Genomic DNA, 17,029 nt, shown 5'->3' on the forward strand with positions numbered 1-17,029 from the left:
AAGGTAGTGTTTCTCTGGATTGCATAGCAAGATTTTGGTAATAGTATAATTCGGCAGATACATGACAATGCTTACCCACACTGAGCTCATCAGCTCAGCCAAAATTGCTAAGGCTCTCACAATAGTTCCTCCTAAACTTATTTCCTGAATCTTAAGTGAAGGTTTTAAGGACCTAACTCAGCACTTTACATCATGGGCTTGAAGTATGATATTCAATTTGAAAAATAACTCCAATATGTTATACCTTGGTTAGATCTACAAGGAAAAATACCCAGCCTTTCTAGTCATTCAGTCATCTACATCATCCAGCACATTGTCAAAACCACCCAAAAGAGGGTAAGAGAACCAAAACTTCCCATTTGTACTTACATAAGAGTTTTACCCTCCTGTCTTTAGCTAGTTTTATTTTGGTCTCCTAGCTGTAATGGTAATGGAAGAAATTTCAAACTTGCACTAAATGGTGCCAAATAAATGCTTAACAGGATACAATCCTCTATATGGGTAAGGAAAGACAAAAATCTATAAGCAGTCTTCAAGTCAGCTGACGTGGTTTCAAGATGGATAAAGTTTTATTTTAACCTTTCCTTTCTGGTTGCCTATTCTCACCCTACTCAGTTATCATATTCCAACTCTTTTACAAGAGCACAATGGATGGACTGGAGAATGATGAATTTTCTTTTCATCTCCTAATATGTACAGTTTCATAATGGGCCATCTGTCATTTTGCGATTCCATGTAGACAACAATGCCCTAAAATTTTGTTGTCATAGCAACCACACCAAAGTCTCCAAAGCAAATTCTGTAGTCATTCCTACTCTAAGATTCAATCCAACATGAGCTGGGGTGGAGGCTACAATTTCAGAAAATTCCAGTTCCCAATAGTTGTTACCTGTTCACAATTAATTCCTAGCCTAGTACACCTCAAGTTCCAATGGACTAGATTATAATTATGATATTATTTTTTTAAAAGAGCAAAAAGTGTCTTCTGCAAGCTGTGTTTTACTTTAGGTGAGTTTGTTATAAGGAAGTTAAGTCTTGGTTTGAATTCTGGAGAGATACTCTAATGTAGCAATCAAATCTTCCTTTTCACTCTGCTGCAGACCAATTTCAGAAAAGGCAAGAAAAAAAAAATCAGCTCATTGTTCATAGTCTTACCTCCTATCTCAAAGTATTCCAGAGCATCATGCCACATTATAGCAGAATAAAGGAACCAAAAGTGTGTTCTGTGGAAGGAGGGCAGGGGGTGGGTGGGGGGAATATAGTTTTATATCTTGATTGACTTTATTTCTTTTCTTCAGAAACTGTTTTTTTTTTACTTATCTTTAACTTCTCTCCTGTTCTATAGGCATAGAAATGATTCATTTTCTCTCCCTTTTATCTGCAGCATTTAACAGCTTTCACAGAAAGTATGTACACATGGTCTCAGAAATATTGCTTCCCAAGAAGCAAGTCAAATCTCTTTGCTGTTCCTTCTAATGCCTACTGTCTTTCAAGCACTTTACAACAGTTTCATATTTTTATTTTCTAAGTTTGAGAAAATTAGATTCAGTTAGTTTCAGTTATTCAGGAAACAATGATGGCTGTCTGAGTAGCACAAGGCACCACTGCAAAAAATCCTGGCAAGGAGCAGAAAGTAGGGGCAGTAGGAATGAAGAGAGATATTGTTTGCAGAAAATATCTTAGGATATTCATTCATTCATTCAATGATATGGTGGGCATGGTCCAGTTGGCAGAGAAGGAGAAATGCAAAAATGAGTAAAATATAATCCCCAACCCTGAGGGTGTGGGAAATGGGCTCTCTTACATGTGGTTGTCAAGAAGAAAATAGATACAACTAGCAGTATATATTTCTGAAGTATCAATAACTTCATTTAGTGTTATTGTATTTTATAATTTGTGCTTATTATTTTCAATATTAAAAAAATAAATAAATGGTATCTACCAGCTTTTCTACTTTTGAGTTATTTTCTTAAAATATAACCAAATAAGATTAATGTTTCTAGAATATAAAAACTGTATCAAAATCAGAGGTACCAACTGGCTTTTCAAACAAGCTCTCTATGAGACTTGAGCATTCTTTGTTTTTGTTGTCCTGTGGCTAATGTGTGATTTACTGAGTATTAGAACCATGTGCCCAACTAAATTCTTCTGGGATCTTCTGGGGTCTGCACTTTCTTACACCATTTGTCACTAGTCATATACCCCTTAATTTGTTTCTTTCCTAAAAATTTTCTCAATCAGCTCACTGAAAGAATAAAATACTTCTAGTATTTCATCTCCTAGAGACTTTATACATTCTGTGAAAGTTCCTTCAAGCTTTAGCTGAATGGGGTGACTTTTCTGGTGAACTGATGGAGATCTAGTATGGTAGGTACTGCATTAGTTTAGGCCATTTTAATCCTCATAATTTCAACCTTCATCCCCAGTCCATTTGCCATGATGGTGAACTATAACAATTAGGTCTTTTAATAAACATGTATCCTCTGCAGTGAACCTGTACTTAATAAAATAAAAATGATGTTATGGACTGAATATATCCTCCCCACCTCCATATGTTGAAGTGCTAACTCCAGCATAACTGTATTTGGCTATAGGGTCTTTAAAATGGTAATTCAGGTTACATGAGGTCTCAGAGGGGCCCTAATCCAATAGGACTGGTGTTCTTACAAGAAGAGGAAGACACAGCAGGTGTGCACAGGTATGGAGAGAAGGCCTCATTAAGACACATGAGAAGGCAAACCAGGAATCCTATCTGAACACCAGGTCCCCCTTTAGTGCTTATAGCAAAATGCAAGAAGAAAAAGAGGTATTAAAGAAATTGTTAAACAAAAGGGAACCAAAACTTGAAGATTTGGTAACTTTTCAGCCTATCTAGATTGCAAAAAATGAGAAAGTGCATTCCAGAGAAAACACCAAGGGTGTGGCTGTACAATCACTCCATAAAGTGATTACCCATTACCCATGGGTTTAATCAGCCATCACAGCACAAACTAGGAATAGAGATGGAATTTTACCAGCAGAGAGACTGTCAGTTTGGACTAAATGTAACGGGAAGGCTTTTAGATTTTGGGGGATTCCATAGGATGTAACAATAGAGCTATACAGCTACGAATGTGACTTATCCTTCAAAAGAGGGACTAATGACACAGAGGGTAATTTGCTGATCCACAGGGCTAGCCACTGCCACCATAAGCCCAGAGTATATAGGTCTAAAGGGACAACACCATCTCCTCCTCAGTTTCAGAGGGTGAGGCCACCTCCTCAGTTTCTGTGAACAAGGTTACTCCTACTCAAAGCCTCATGAGAACAGATGCCATCCATAGCCCAAGGGACAAAGCCACCACCCCAGTGCATCTGAAACACAGACCACCACCTTGGTTGGTCTGCCTTAAGATCTAATGAAATTTGCCTTGCTCAATTTTGGGCTTCCTTGAGACCCTTCATCTCTTTCTTCTTTCCAGTTTCTGCCTTTTGGAATGGAAATGTCTATTCTACACCAGTCATACCATTGCATATTAGAAGTACATAACTGGTTTGGTTTCATAGGTTCACAGCTGAAGAGAAATTTTGTCTCAGGATGACTGTGACTCAAGTCTCACTCATACTTAATTTAGAGAACTTTGAATGTTAAAGTTAATGTTGGAATGTGTTAAGACTTTGGGGGTTGTTGGGATGGGGTGAGTGCATTATTCATGTAAGTGAGACCTGAATTTTGGGAAATCAGAGGACAGAATGGATGGACTAAATTGTTATCTGCCAAATGTGTGTGTGTGTCTGTGTGTGTGTGTGTGTGTGTGTGTAAGACCTAACCCCAATGTAACTGTATTTGGAGATATGGCCTTTAAGGAGGTAATTAAGGTTAAACAGTTAAACAAGGTTGCAAGGGTGTAGGTCTAATCCACTAGGACTGGTGTCCTTACAAGAAGAGAAAACAGTAGGAGTGCACATGCACAGAGCAAAGGCAATGTGAGGACACAGTGAGAAGGTGGTCAACAGCAGACCAAGAAGAAAGGCCTCACCAGAAACCCAACTCTGCTAGCGCCATGATCTTGGACTTCCAGCCTCCAGAACTATGAGAAAACAAATTTGTTTTATAGTCATCTAGCCTATAGTATTCTCTTATGGCAGGCTGGAGCAGACTAACACAGGTGGGTAAGGCTTGGCCCTTGAGGAGTTTACACCTAGTGGTAAGGAAAATATTTAATCTACTTTACATCAACCCTCATAAACTCAGACCATACAATAGCATCACAGTAACAGTCCTTTTCCAGATGAGCATTCTCCTGCAGAATCTGGCAATCCTACCCTACCTTAAACTCATCCACCTAATTAAGGAAATCCTCGGGTTCTTCTATGGTTTCAAAAATGTACTGGAAAATCTAGTTCTTCTGGATACCACATGGTATGCTTCTCATTAGTGCCCTATTGTGGCCATGTGAGTTTCGTTCAATTCTCTAAGGCACAGGAGGCAAACATAAGGCCCACGGGCCGAACCCGGCCCTCCACCTTGTTTTATCCAGCCTGGCACCTTGTTTCTACTCTGCAGCAGTGCCAAGCTCCTTGCCCCTAGTTAAGGAGTAGTTACATTTATACAGTCCTAAAGTTACATTCAGCCCTTTGAAGGAACTGTGAAGCTGATGTGGCCCCCAGTGAAAATGAGTTTGACTCCCCTGCTCTAATGCTTGCTGCTTGCACAGCAAAGGAAGTGAGGTTCAGCAGTCCCAGAGATGACTGTGGCCTTCCCCTCTTCTTGCAGCTGACTACATGTCTTGGAACTATGTGTCACTCTCTGCTCTACTTATGCCATGAATGCTTCAATAGTCACTTCACTAATATGGATGGAAAAAATATTCTCAGTACAGCAGCATCACAGTCTGCAGCTTCAGATTAAAAAAATCATGTTGACATTTGTTTCAATATATTTCAGAGATTTTCTTGACACACCCCTATTATTTTTATAACCTATTTATGAAATCCTTCAGTCTTAGGACTTAGACAAAAACCTTGGGGATATGGACTGAAGAGAGGATCATTTGAAAAAAGGCATAGATAAAAATGCCTCTTTGGCCAAGTTTGCCTCCTTGACTTTCACTTCTAGGTACATTCCTTCCTTTGAATCTCCTAAAATCCTCATGAAAATAGGTGCTGAGAACGTTAGGTTTTGTAAACAAGAACTTGAAAAAATAATATTATAATGATCTTTCATGAAGGGATCTTTCTCCAAAAGTTAGAAACGACAAAGCTTTTAAACTAACACCTTACAGATTTCAAGTTTTCATGATGATGAAATACAATGATGAAGTAATAGAATGTTTCACCATTGAAGACTACTATGTTCTCTTCAAAGGTCTAAGGCGAACAGGCATTTTCTAATCCCCATGGGACCTGGGAGAGTTCCTCAGGGTGGGGTTATTCAAGCCCATTTTTGTGAATGAAGTGTAAGTCTCCTTCTGTCCATATAGATCATGCTTTCTCTTTAGAGGTGGACACATAAAGCAGGAGAGTCTATTCTAAAAGAGTCTGCTTGAAGTTTCATGCACCTGAAGCCTTGAGTAATATAAATGGTGTCTGTCAGTGTGTACATAAGTGTGCCTATGTTTCATACTTGCATATATGTGTTTATGCCTATGGGTGTACAATTGAAAAATCACAAATTACACTAGCATGGTTTCAAGATGATAAAAACTTGGTAAGAATTAGTCATTGGAAAGAGTATCTCTTTCCTTGGAAATCTATGACTGAGGTAAAGAATAATGAGCAGTATAAGATACTAGTTAACCTTTATACCTAACTCCACATTCTAAAAGAGAAAAATAAAGGCTACACACATTCATCTACTGCCTCAATTACTTGAAGTGGATAATCAGCCCAATATTCTAAGAATGATGGTGAATACATGCTGATTTTTCTTTAGTACAGATTGCTGTGCTTTGACGCACTGTTCTCGTTATTCTGCACCAAGGGACCACCTGGCATCATTGTCTACCCTAATTACTCACACATCAGGTGATCCTCCTTTTTGCGGTTTGTCTTCATTGCATATAGTTGCCAATGCATGAGCCTAGAACTTAAGACATGGATTTTTAGTTTAAGTAACATAGTTTGTATTTTAAAATACTGTTTGATGAAAACTACCAGTTTTAGACAAAAATCTTCCCTGAAATTCAATGGCAGATTTTTCTAGGGCACATTTTCCTCAAGCTTCTCTCAAGAAAGGTGTTTCTTCTCATTTTAGGTAACCCGTCAGTTCCTTAATAGGTAAAGGTCCAAATGTAAGTTGTAGGCACACCGAGGCAGGCACACGTTCTTTGCATAAATGCCCTTGTGTAAACAACAAATATATGTGCTTATGTTTATCGAATAACAATTATAGTAACAATTATTATTGTCAGCTTTCACAGAGAAGCATATGCTTAAACAGAGCACTACTTCGGCCTCTCTACCTGTCTACCTGGCAGCAGGCGGGCAGCACCCGGTCCCCACGGCCTCTATGAAACCAGCAAAGCTCCTTCCTTGCATTTAGGGCACCTGAAGTCGAGGCATGCTTTTTGTTGCTCTACCACCTAAATTGCCTATGAGGACAGCTCTCTACAAACTTTCTAGTTGTTCTGGTGAGCAGCACCCATCAAGTGAAAATCCTGTCACAAATATGTCCAAACCAATCCCCTCCCTTTACGATGTAAGTTTAGGAGCACACCAGCCTCCTTTGTTTCCACAGTTCACATTTCATAAAAGGATCGATTGTGTTGACTGTCCATAACCTATTAGTCTAAAAAAGTCCATCACTCCAACCCCGCCCATGGTCCTGAAGCTTATAAGGTATTTTTCAGACCTCAAATCATTAAGAACCAAGTCCCTCAGTGTCTTGAAAGCCCTCACTAAGTGTGAGGGTCTGGAGTTAGTCTGTGCCCTTCCCGTGCTATCCAAGTGACACTCTGCTTCAAAACTGAGCTTCTGAAGACCACCATGAGCACACAGACCTTCTGTCTCCCTCCCAGCCTATCTACATACAAGTTCAAGACTCCCCTCATTGTTCATAATTTTCCTTGTTGCCCCATCCTAGCTTAATGCTGAGACCCTGCCATGCCTGCTGTGACAAATCACTCATCCAATTAGCTAATGAAGGGTCCCCAACTCATCCAAGAGCATCAGTTCTTCAGCTTATGGCAGATGCTCTTACATGGACATGAGTCTTTAGAAATTCCTCAACCAGTGAATGTGGCAATTTGCCTCTTCATTGAGAAATGAGAGCCTGCCCTCTGTAGAGATATGAACTTTACTTCAGGGCTGAAGGAATACCCAATTTAAAAATAGACTCTGCAGAGATGAGTTGCAGCTTGGGAATAATGCTATGCCTTAGGAAAAATATACTAGTTGCTGATATATTTGATCTAAAATGGAGATATTTAAGAAAGAAATCTCACTGATGGGTATAAAGTAAGTGTAATAATGCTTACTATATTATGGTCTCTTCCACCAGGAGGGGTCCTGATGGCTACTCTAAAAGGATAAGTTTCCATGCTAAGTGAAAAGGTAATTTTAAAGAAAAAAATCACACTATTTATCCCCTACTCCAAAACATGCAAGCACAATTATTTCAGTGCTCTCGGGAATTGGCCGGGACAAATTTTAAGTAAACTAATCCTTACTGCATTGTTTTATGTTTAAGACCAGTACAGTCAATGAGTTGACTAATTTTTACATCTATATACAATAATTGTTGGTACCTTGAGTGTTTGTAGACATTTATCATTTATCTTCTCTTAGAGAACACAGAAATTGATTTTTTAGTATTCAGATCTCTTATTTTCTCCTACATAACTCATAGACTTCCAAGAAATTCAGAACTACTAGGCAAGCAATGAGGAGGGTGAATTTTCATAGAAGGCCCCATCTTGAGCAACAGAACCAAGAGGCACTCTGAATTGTTGATGTCCACATGGTATTGCAGTGAACCAAGAGCTAGAAACTTGGGTTGCAAGCTGCATTGCAAGAAAAAGTACAGAATAGAAGGCAATGAAGTGCATGTTGCAGTGCACTTTCTCTCCTTTGCCTTTTAACCTCAGAGTGTATCATCTTTTTCTCTTTTACAGAAGTAGGTCTTTGGGTTTCCCTGTAGCTCTGACCTAGATTCTGTCTGGCCCTTTTCCATCAAATTACCAAGGTGCCAAAGCAGAGATGCCCTGTGGTCAGCACTTGGCTTTTGCCCACAGTGGGCAGTGTGTTATCATATCAGTGCCATTAGCTGCAGAGTAGGTGCCAGGGATACAGGAAGCCAGACCTTGGTATTTCTTTCTCCTAGAACCTACCATCAGATATCAAGTCACTTATTAGCTAGCTAGTTTGTATTGTTCATATTGCTATAAACAAAAGCATCTTCAGGTCTTATCATTGTGATCTTTTCCACCAGCCCTGCTTCCAACCTCTAATCAGTGTCAACGTACAGTTAAAACCCACCCAGGCCCAAAGAAAAGCCTTCTTACACTTGGCCTTGTAGCATTGATTTCGTTCCCCTTTTTCTCCCCACCTCCACATTTTTCTCAAATAGATTCATAGGCAAGTTAGTATTCTGGTTATGTCTCATATTAGATGTGTGAACTTGTACAAATCACTTATTCTCTCTGAGTTACAGTTTTCACTTGAGAAAAATGAAGGAAATGGTGTTTGCTTCACAGAGGTGTTATGGGAATCAAATAAGAGATTTCTATGTTAAGGTACTTCAATGAAGAATATAAGAATATAGCATGTGTACACACCTCCCACAATTGGGGCTCCTTCCTCACATGTGTAAGCATTCTCTTTTCTGTCTCATATCAAAATACTCCTAATAAATCACTTCTTTAATAGAATCCATAGCACATATATTTGTTCCCCAACAAATGAGCTGCCTATTAGTATGCATAATGGGGGCCAAGTAGCAATTTTCCTATGTTTATATTTTGAAAAACTACCTACTTATTTTTATAAAGCAAGCCTCTCTCCCAGAGTCAAAATGAACATATTCAAAAGCAGCCATTATGCTTTACACTCCGCTCCTGCAGCAGTTGAAGATCTGGGCTCCATCCTCACCATCATCAGCCTTCACTTGGATCAGGAACAGTTCAGTCAGAAGAGGCAAAAAATCAGAACCCAGGAACTTAAAGAGGAATACTGTTCTTGTGTTTTTGAAGATGAAAAAATGCATTTTGGAGAGTAAAAAGTCAAACACTTCCCCTGCCTGAGCTATCACGCCAGTCCATCGCTCCCCCTTGCTGCTATTAGAGTGTCATAATGTAAAACATTTCTTCATTTCCAGCAGATAATACTTTCACTGAAAAGGTAATTTTTGAAGTCTATTACTTGCATTCTTAGTGAGGAGCACAATGTAGCATTTTGTTCTAATATGCCATTGAAATTGTTTGAGTAGGTACACCATGGAATCAAATGCAAAATGTCAAAATGGTTTCCATTAACTATGCACATTTGCACTGCTTCCGTTAATGGCCATGTTTTTGTTCTCTTCCTTCATCTTTGCATCTATAAGATGAAATGGTTCAGCTGATGTAACTGGAGAGTACATTGAAAAGGTAGGAGAACAAATCACAAAAGCATCAAGCCACAATTCCACCCACATGCTTTATTTTATAATGAAGTTTAATAATGATAGAAACTGTCGCTAGATTTAAACATCCTTCATTTCAGCAATTGTAGTTAATGTGAATATCTCATACCGAGTAATGTTTTATAAAAACATGGCAGGGACTGTGTATTATATCGAACTGAAATGTCATATTGAAATCTTAACTAGATGCTATTATTGTAATATATATTATATTAAGAGAAATTTGCTTCAACTTCAAAAGCTAAAATAAGGACTGTGGTTTTTCTCACATGATAAGTTCAGATAAAATCATTTTACTTGGAAGAAAGTTTTTTTCTTTCTTCTAGACATAGCACAGGCAGAAATTAACACCCACCTCCTATTATAATAGGTGTTGTATTATTGATGTATCTTGGTAAATACACAACAAAAATATAAGTATTTTTCTTTGATAAAAATTAATTCTAGAAAGAAATTTATGGTTCCACACAGTAAACATTTACTAGTCCCAAAAGCATTTGTGTTACCACTACAATTGATCATGGAAAGCACAAGATATTTCCAATGGCAAAACCCTAGACCCAAACCTAAACAAACTCAGTTACAAGAGGCAGAGCCCCTGGCTGCATGAGAAAGCCGGGCCAGGTGGCCATGCTTGCTGAGTCATTCAGCAGCCTCTTTGCTTGGCTTCCTGATAGTATGGTTCCTGCTGACAGCAGCAGAGAGGCATGGTGATATCAAATGCAATCAGCACCTGACAAATCCCTCATTTTCCACTGCCTACCCACTTTCCACCCCACTCACAGCAGTCTCTGCCCACATCAAAAGGGGTTAGCAAACTTCTCTTGATTGTGCTGAGGAACATTTCACAACTTCACATTCACATGATGCAGGAAGAAATGTGAAGTCAATTTTCATATCTCAGTATCATTTCCTTTCTTCAACATTGTAGTAGAAAGGTAGTAGAAAGGATGAGAAGAAAGGCAGTTGGCTTTCCATAGCACCATATTTCCCTAAAGTCCACAGACATTCGCAATGATCAGAAGGTCTAGAGCAACTAGCCACAGAAGTCTTGTTCTGTGCATGCATTCATCACTGTCACCTCACAAAATATTTTTCCTTGTTAGTTTTGAATCCTTGGAGTTCTCTGCACTTACATGTGCTTTTCATATTTTCACACTTTCCCAAATACTACTGCAGAAACTCACCAGATTCCATGAGATGCCCAGAACAGTTATTCTTTGCCACCAGATGGCAGCGTAATACCATTCATGTGTGCAACAAGAAAAAAAAATGGGCTTATGTGACTTTGGATAAGTACTACTCACTAAGCTAGCCCCCAAAATTAGATGTAATTTCCTTTAAATATTCAATACTGATACTTGAAGATAAGCAACCTATAACTATGGAACAGAACCCTGTTTCATTTTTGTACTGCTGTGCAACAAACCCCCCAACAAAACTTACTGGTGTAAAGGGATAATGATTTATTATTTATCACAATCCTGTGAGTTGAATACACTCAGCTGGGCCATTCTTCTGGGTTTACCTTCTGTTTCACAGGATGGAGCTGAGGACTCTCATACAGTCACTTTCAGCTGGGACCTCGGCTGGGGCTGGAAATTCCAAGATGGCCTCACATCTCCCGGGCCTCTCCCTCACTGATTTATCACTGTTTAAATCTAGCCAAAACTTCCCTAGAGCATGTCAATCAGCTTCCAAACAATAGCTTTCCAAGAGGACACAACCCTTCACTTCAGGGTCTATAAAGCCTCTGCTCATATCACACTTGCTAATATTCTATCAGTCAAAACAAGACAAGTGGCCAAGCTCATGGTCAGCGTGACAGGGATGACACAGAAGCATAAATACAAGAAGATAGTCTACCACAGATCCCTAAAAGGGTCCAGAACGCAGCAAGCACAGAGAATCAGAAAACTCAAGTTCTGATTTACATTAGAAATGTCATAAATTGCTACCTTCTTTTTCAGTAAATCTTAGGTAAGACAAAGGGTGCTGATAAACTTTTAAAATGTCAGAAAGATAGACCATCTGGCTGCTCCCACCAGCACTTCACTCTGCAGAAGAACAAAATTCCAGGCTATGGCCTTAAGATGGCAGATCCAAAAACTCAGCTTTTTTAAAAACACCTATTGTTCATCAAGCTAAAAGAAAAAACTCGGCTTAGAAACAATTTCAGCAACCAGATGTGAATTGGATAATTTACAAAGACAGACCTACCTGGCTTATCAATGGAGTCTATTTACAAACCCAATCCTGGCAGACAAATCCCTCCAGGAAAACAAATTATAAAAATGAAGGTTGCTTTATGAACACAAATTTGGAACAAGGGAGATGGTTATTCTCAAGGGTTATTTTCATCAAAGCTAATACACTGTCCTTTTCCATTCTATAAACATCTCTGTTTTAAAAACTGACTCAGTTCCATTGAATTACAGCAACATTGCCTCTTAACAAGATTAGAAAAATACTGATAAAACATTTTTTAACTAGGAAAGATTATTTATAGGATAAGGAATGAAAGTCAAAATTCTTTCTCAATGTTACATATTGCATTAAGCCAGTATTTTTTTAATCCAAGATAATATTCATACTTATTATACATGACCTAGAAAACATTGTTGATACATAATGTTGATTCAGTAATGAGTGCACTTCCATTTTTAATCTGATAATCCCCATGGTTAACAGGTTGCCATAGCTAAATGATATTTTTGTAGTTCATTTAACATCTGCCAGTGATTGAACCTGAGGACACTATCCATCAACAGTTCCAAGCTTGCTTTCCAGCATCAAGATTAACTGAACAGCAAGGACTTGCGTCCTTTAAGACAGTCATTAAATTCACTCACATCTAAAAGGCATGCACTCTGAAATTGTAATTGTAACTGATATGTGTTTTTGTTGTTCCTGTCCTTTCAGTGAATCAGAAGCAAAGTGGGGGATGGTGCATTTACTGAGACTCTTCAGTAAGAGTTTGTATTTTTTTTGTTTGGGTATTAAGATAACAAATACATAGTCTGATAAGTGGAATATCTGAATTATACAGACAGCATTTCTTCATATGAATCCTGTAGGCCAAACTCTCAAAATGCAATTTTCCTATGATGATTGCTCTTCCTCCCAGGGCAAAATATTCTTCACTATATCACAGCCTGGGATTAAGTTATTCATTAGTGAGGGCAGAAAAATATTCAATTTATTAACCATATCATTTGTGAAAAGGCTTTGTCTCTTTAAGTATTACATATCCCATGTGTGAATACCAAAATGTCGATTTTAAAAAACATTGCTTCAGAAGGGTCTCTTAAGAAATGTATGTATTTGACCACTTACTGAACGTTACATTCAATACACAGAGAACCAGTAAGTGGCTCTCCATTTGGAATCACATTAACTATTTTAGGAACACAGTTCTTGAATTTACAACTCATGATAAAACAGTTCAAATTTGAATAGCCTGCCATCACCTAAAACTCATCACATTGATCCGTGCTCTTCATGATGAGTTCCAAGGAATGCCAGGGGGCGGGGTGGCTTCACAGTGAACCATGGAGCCGCAGAGTCAGAGGGAACCATGTAGAAGTTGAAACTCTGTCAGCTCCATTCTGGATGAGAAATTCTTCCTTCACTTGTTTATATAATTATCCACCCCCCCCCTTAAGACATTATCAATTTTGATAAAATATAGTAAATTTTGAGCACATGGTAAGTGCTTGGTAAACATTTATTCTTCATTCCTTTTTCTCCTCACCCCACCCCAGAATCTGGCACAACTTGCCAAACTCTCCTATTTCCATCAATATTAATATATTTTTCCTTAGTTTACAGTCTGGAGACCCAGAATTCCTCCTAAGGTCTTCTCTTTCTCACACTCCCAACTGTCCATTTTTACTACGTCCCATAAATGACTTTTCATATCTCTCAAATTCATCTCTATCTTCCCATTCCCTCTCATACCACATGTTAATATTATTGTGCTTGAAGTCCAGTGACAGCTTTAGATCTGAATTGCCTGCCCTGATGTCTTATTTTCATCGGGACAATGCTGCTACTTTCTGCAGCTCTCCAGCCCTGAAGCACTTCCAGCGTTGTCTAGAGTCTGTGCTTATTAAGCTGCTTAGATGCACTCTTATGTAAAAATTTTTAAGTAAAGTCATGCCTACTTCAATGCTGTTGCAAAACTAACCTTTACAGGGGACCTACTGGGGGTGAAATAGGTGAGGTGGCAGACCAGAGTTCTGGTTGATACTACATTTTCAAATAGTCCATTCATACCTTAATAGAGCAGCTCCTAAAGAATTTTCTAAGCTACTTCTCTTTAAGAAGAAGAGAGATGTAGAGAGAGAAACCTTCACTTGTCAAGTCTGAGAACCCACATGTCACGTTATGCTCTTGAGTATAAAAATGAATTATATGCTCTAACAAGGACTGTGGTTAAGAAACCTGCTTCACATATTTAACCTACTATCCTAAAAAGTCATTAAAGATTAAATCTCTTCCCTTTTGTTTTCATTTGTACTTTCAGCAAAATTATTAAAATCCTGCAGAATTTGTTGTAAGAAAAGTTTGGTAAATATTGTGATGAACAAATACTCAGTATAGTAAAGAATAATTTTTACTATATTAGTACTATTCGTAAGTGTCTGGTAGAATGAATCCAAGGTACTTACCCTATAATTCCTGATCTTTTACTATTTACTGCTATCATATCCACCCTCTCCCCATTTTATATGGGTGGCAGTGAAAGCTACTGGTTAAGCTCTGAAGTTCAAATGGTAGGTCTGCCACTTACTAGTAATGGAGCCCTAAGCAAACTGCTTACTCTCTCTATCTCAGTTTCCTCACTTATAAAACATGAGTAATAACAGTGCCTATATTTCTTGGGTGGATAGATTTCTGGACTCTACACACCCACTGAATCGAATACTCTGGGAAAACTACCTGCATTTTAATCTCCTCTGATGAATTTCACTTAAGTAAAGTTAGAGAGAAGCACTGATCTAGAGGAATTCAGGGAAATTTAGTGCATAAAAGATGAACATCACTGCTAGCACTGGTAGGGTCAGTATGCAAAATAAGCAGATACCTATTTTGTCTGCACCCAAAAGACAGAACTAGGATCACAGTGAAAGTGAGAAGTGGCAAGTTTTAGCTCAGTAGAAACAAGTAGGGGAGGGCTGGGTGGGCAGGTTGGGATGGGAGTAAAAGATAGAAAACTGTACTGCAACAACAATTAAAATAAAAAATATTAAAAGAAAAGAAAGAAAGGACTTTGCAAAAGTGGCTATGCAGAGCAAAGATTGTGTAAGCTTCTGTGCGAAACAGATGTCTGCCTCCTTGTGCCTAGATTATTTATTTACTTAAAGACACTTCCAGAATATTTTAGAGGGCATTTGGGCATCTTGAGGTTCTTAGACTCCAAGAATCCTAAGTTTACCTTCCAACTTCAGGCGTTACAATTGTGGACATAATATCATACATGGGAGCAGACATTGACTAAGCAACATTCATGCCCAAATATACTTGGTTCTTCCTCACCTTCCCTCTTAATACTTTGTTCAACCAAGAGTCTTTTTCAAAGATGTTGGTATTTGGAGTGTTCTTTGGATATTCTTTAAATATTCTCAGCTCAAAACACTAAATCAGGTGTACTAAAAAGTCTCTAAGAGCATTGGTACATGTCTTGGAAAATCACAGGGGACAGAACCTACTAGGATTCCACGGAATAAAACTCAGGAGCTCCCACTGGGGGTCCAGGTCCACTAGCAACCAATCATTGAACAGCTAGACCAAGCTCACAGAGCTCTCTTGTAATTAATCTTTGAATCCTGAAGGAACCATTAAGCTCCTTCTCACAGCTGCTGCTATGAGTCACATAAAACATCACCTTGGTTATGAGACCAGAACTTTAATCATATATTAGGACTGAAAACACAGCCTAAAAAGGCATAAAATCCAAATTGTTTCCATGTCACTGTAGCAAGTATTAAAAAAAATACCTACACACTTTTATAATATAGATTTGTGAAATGATGAAAATGCTGCTATCATTTATAGTTTCCTTTCAGAATGGACACTTACTTATAAATGAATGGTTTTGTAATAACCCAATGGCACCTTCATAAATCTCTCCAATGTATGGTACTCTGTAACACATCTGATGAGAAATGTGTTTACTCTTTCAGGATTAAAAATAGAAAAACACAATAGAACAAGTTCATTGGCAGGTTCAGGTGGCCACTTAGTTTATAATAGAATCAGGAAATGAAAGTGCCCTGTGGTGCAGTAAAAAAACCTCCACTAGAACCCATTTTTAGCTAAAACAAGCAAAGCATTTTGTGAGTTTACTCAGTTGTCAGCATTAAAAAAAATTAACTGTATACCTCCTTTCATTCAGCTAAATATTTATTCAAATCTTCAGCCTGTTATTTCTTCATTAACAAGGTTTCCCTGGCTGCTTAGCAGCATATGGGAGAGACTTTACAAATGTCAGAAGCCCTCGAGATGAATCAACCAAGGGAAGTGAGGAAAAAGCTTGTAATCGAGTGGAACTATGATAGTGGCACATTTCAAGCTGGGAAATAATAGATGAGAACACAAGCCCCTTTCCCATGGGATAATACTGCTATTTGTTCTTATTTTCTGATTTGTTTTTACTCATCAAATCACAAGCACAATGCATTTCTGTGCTAACCTTCAATTTGTAAATGATCACTTGTATTCTAATCCTCAGAGCACTGCAACCGAAAAAGAAGATGCAATTTCGAAAGAAAAGCTGAGTCTTGTGAACAAAGGAGAGCAAAGTAAAATAAGCAAAGCATTTTGGGGGAAGAATTAGTGCTTTAGGAGCTCCTGGCTAGTGTGTAAATATCTCTTTCTAATAGGTAAATCAAGCCTAACGATGCAGAGTTTATGAAGTACAGACGACCGTAACAAAGGTCCTCATTAAAAAAAAAAAAAGTTTAAAGCTTCACTTAATCCAGTATTAGGAAATTCTACCATGTTAATTTTCTTGTTTTGAAAATTTTTTATTATTATGAAGTTGCTCATGTTTTACATTTAATTTTGTGGCTTGGTAAGGATCTCGGTGTGTGGATGTTCTCCTGCTGTAATTGGTTTAATATGAAAACTCATCAGGTAATTTTTTATATAATTCCATGTTATTTTCAGCACTGTTGTCAAATTACAAAACACCTCCTAGACAACTTATCTTTAAACCAGTTTCCTTCTGTCATTTTAGACGTATATTATAATTTAAGCACTCCCAATTATAAAACACTTGGTTCATAAACTTAAACGATAGATTTAAACCATAGATATATTTATGAAGATTGCTGTTTCTTCATAAAAGATAGTGATATGATATCAAAACAGACCTTCAAAATGTTTCCAAAATCACAATGAAGAAGAAATTTCAATGCCTAG

The sequence above is a fragment of the Phyllostomus hastatus genome, unplaced genomic scaffold (assembly GCF_019186645.2).
Source record: "Phyllostomus hastatus isolate PE091 unplaced genomic scaffold, TTU_PhHast_1.1 phas_scaffold_21, whole genome shotgun sequence".
Classification (NCBI taxonomy): domain Eukaryota; kingdom Metazoa; phylum Chordata; class Mammalia; order Chiroptera; family Phyllostomidae; genus Phyllostomus; species Phyllostomus hastatus.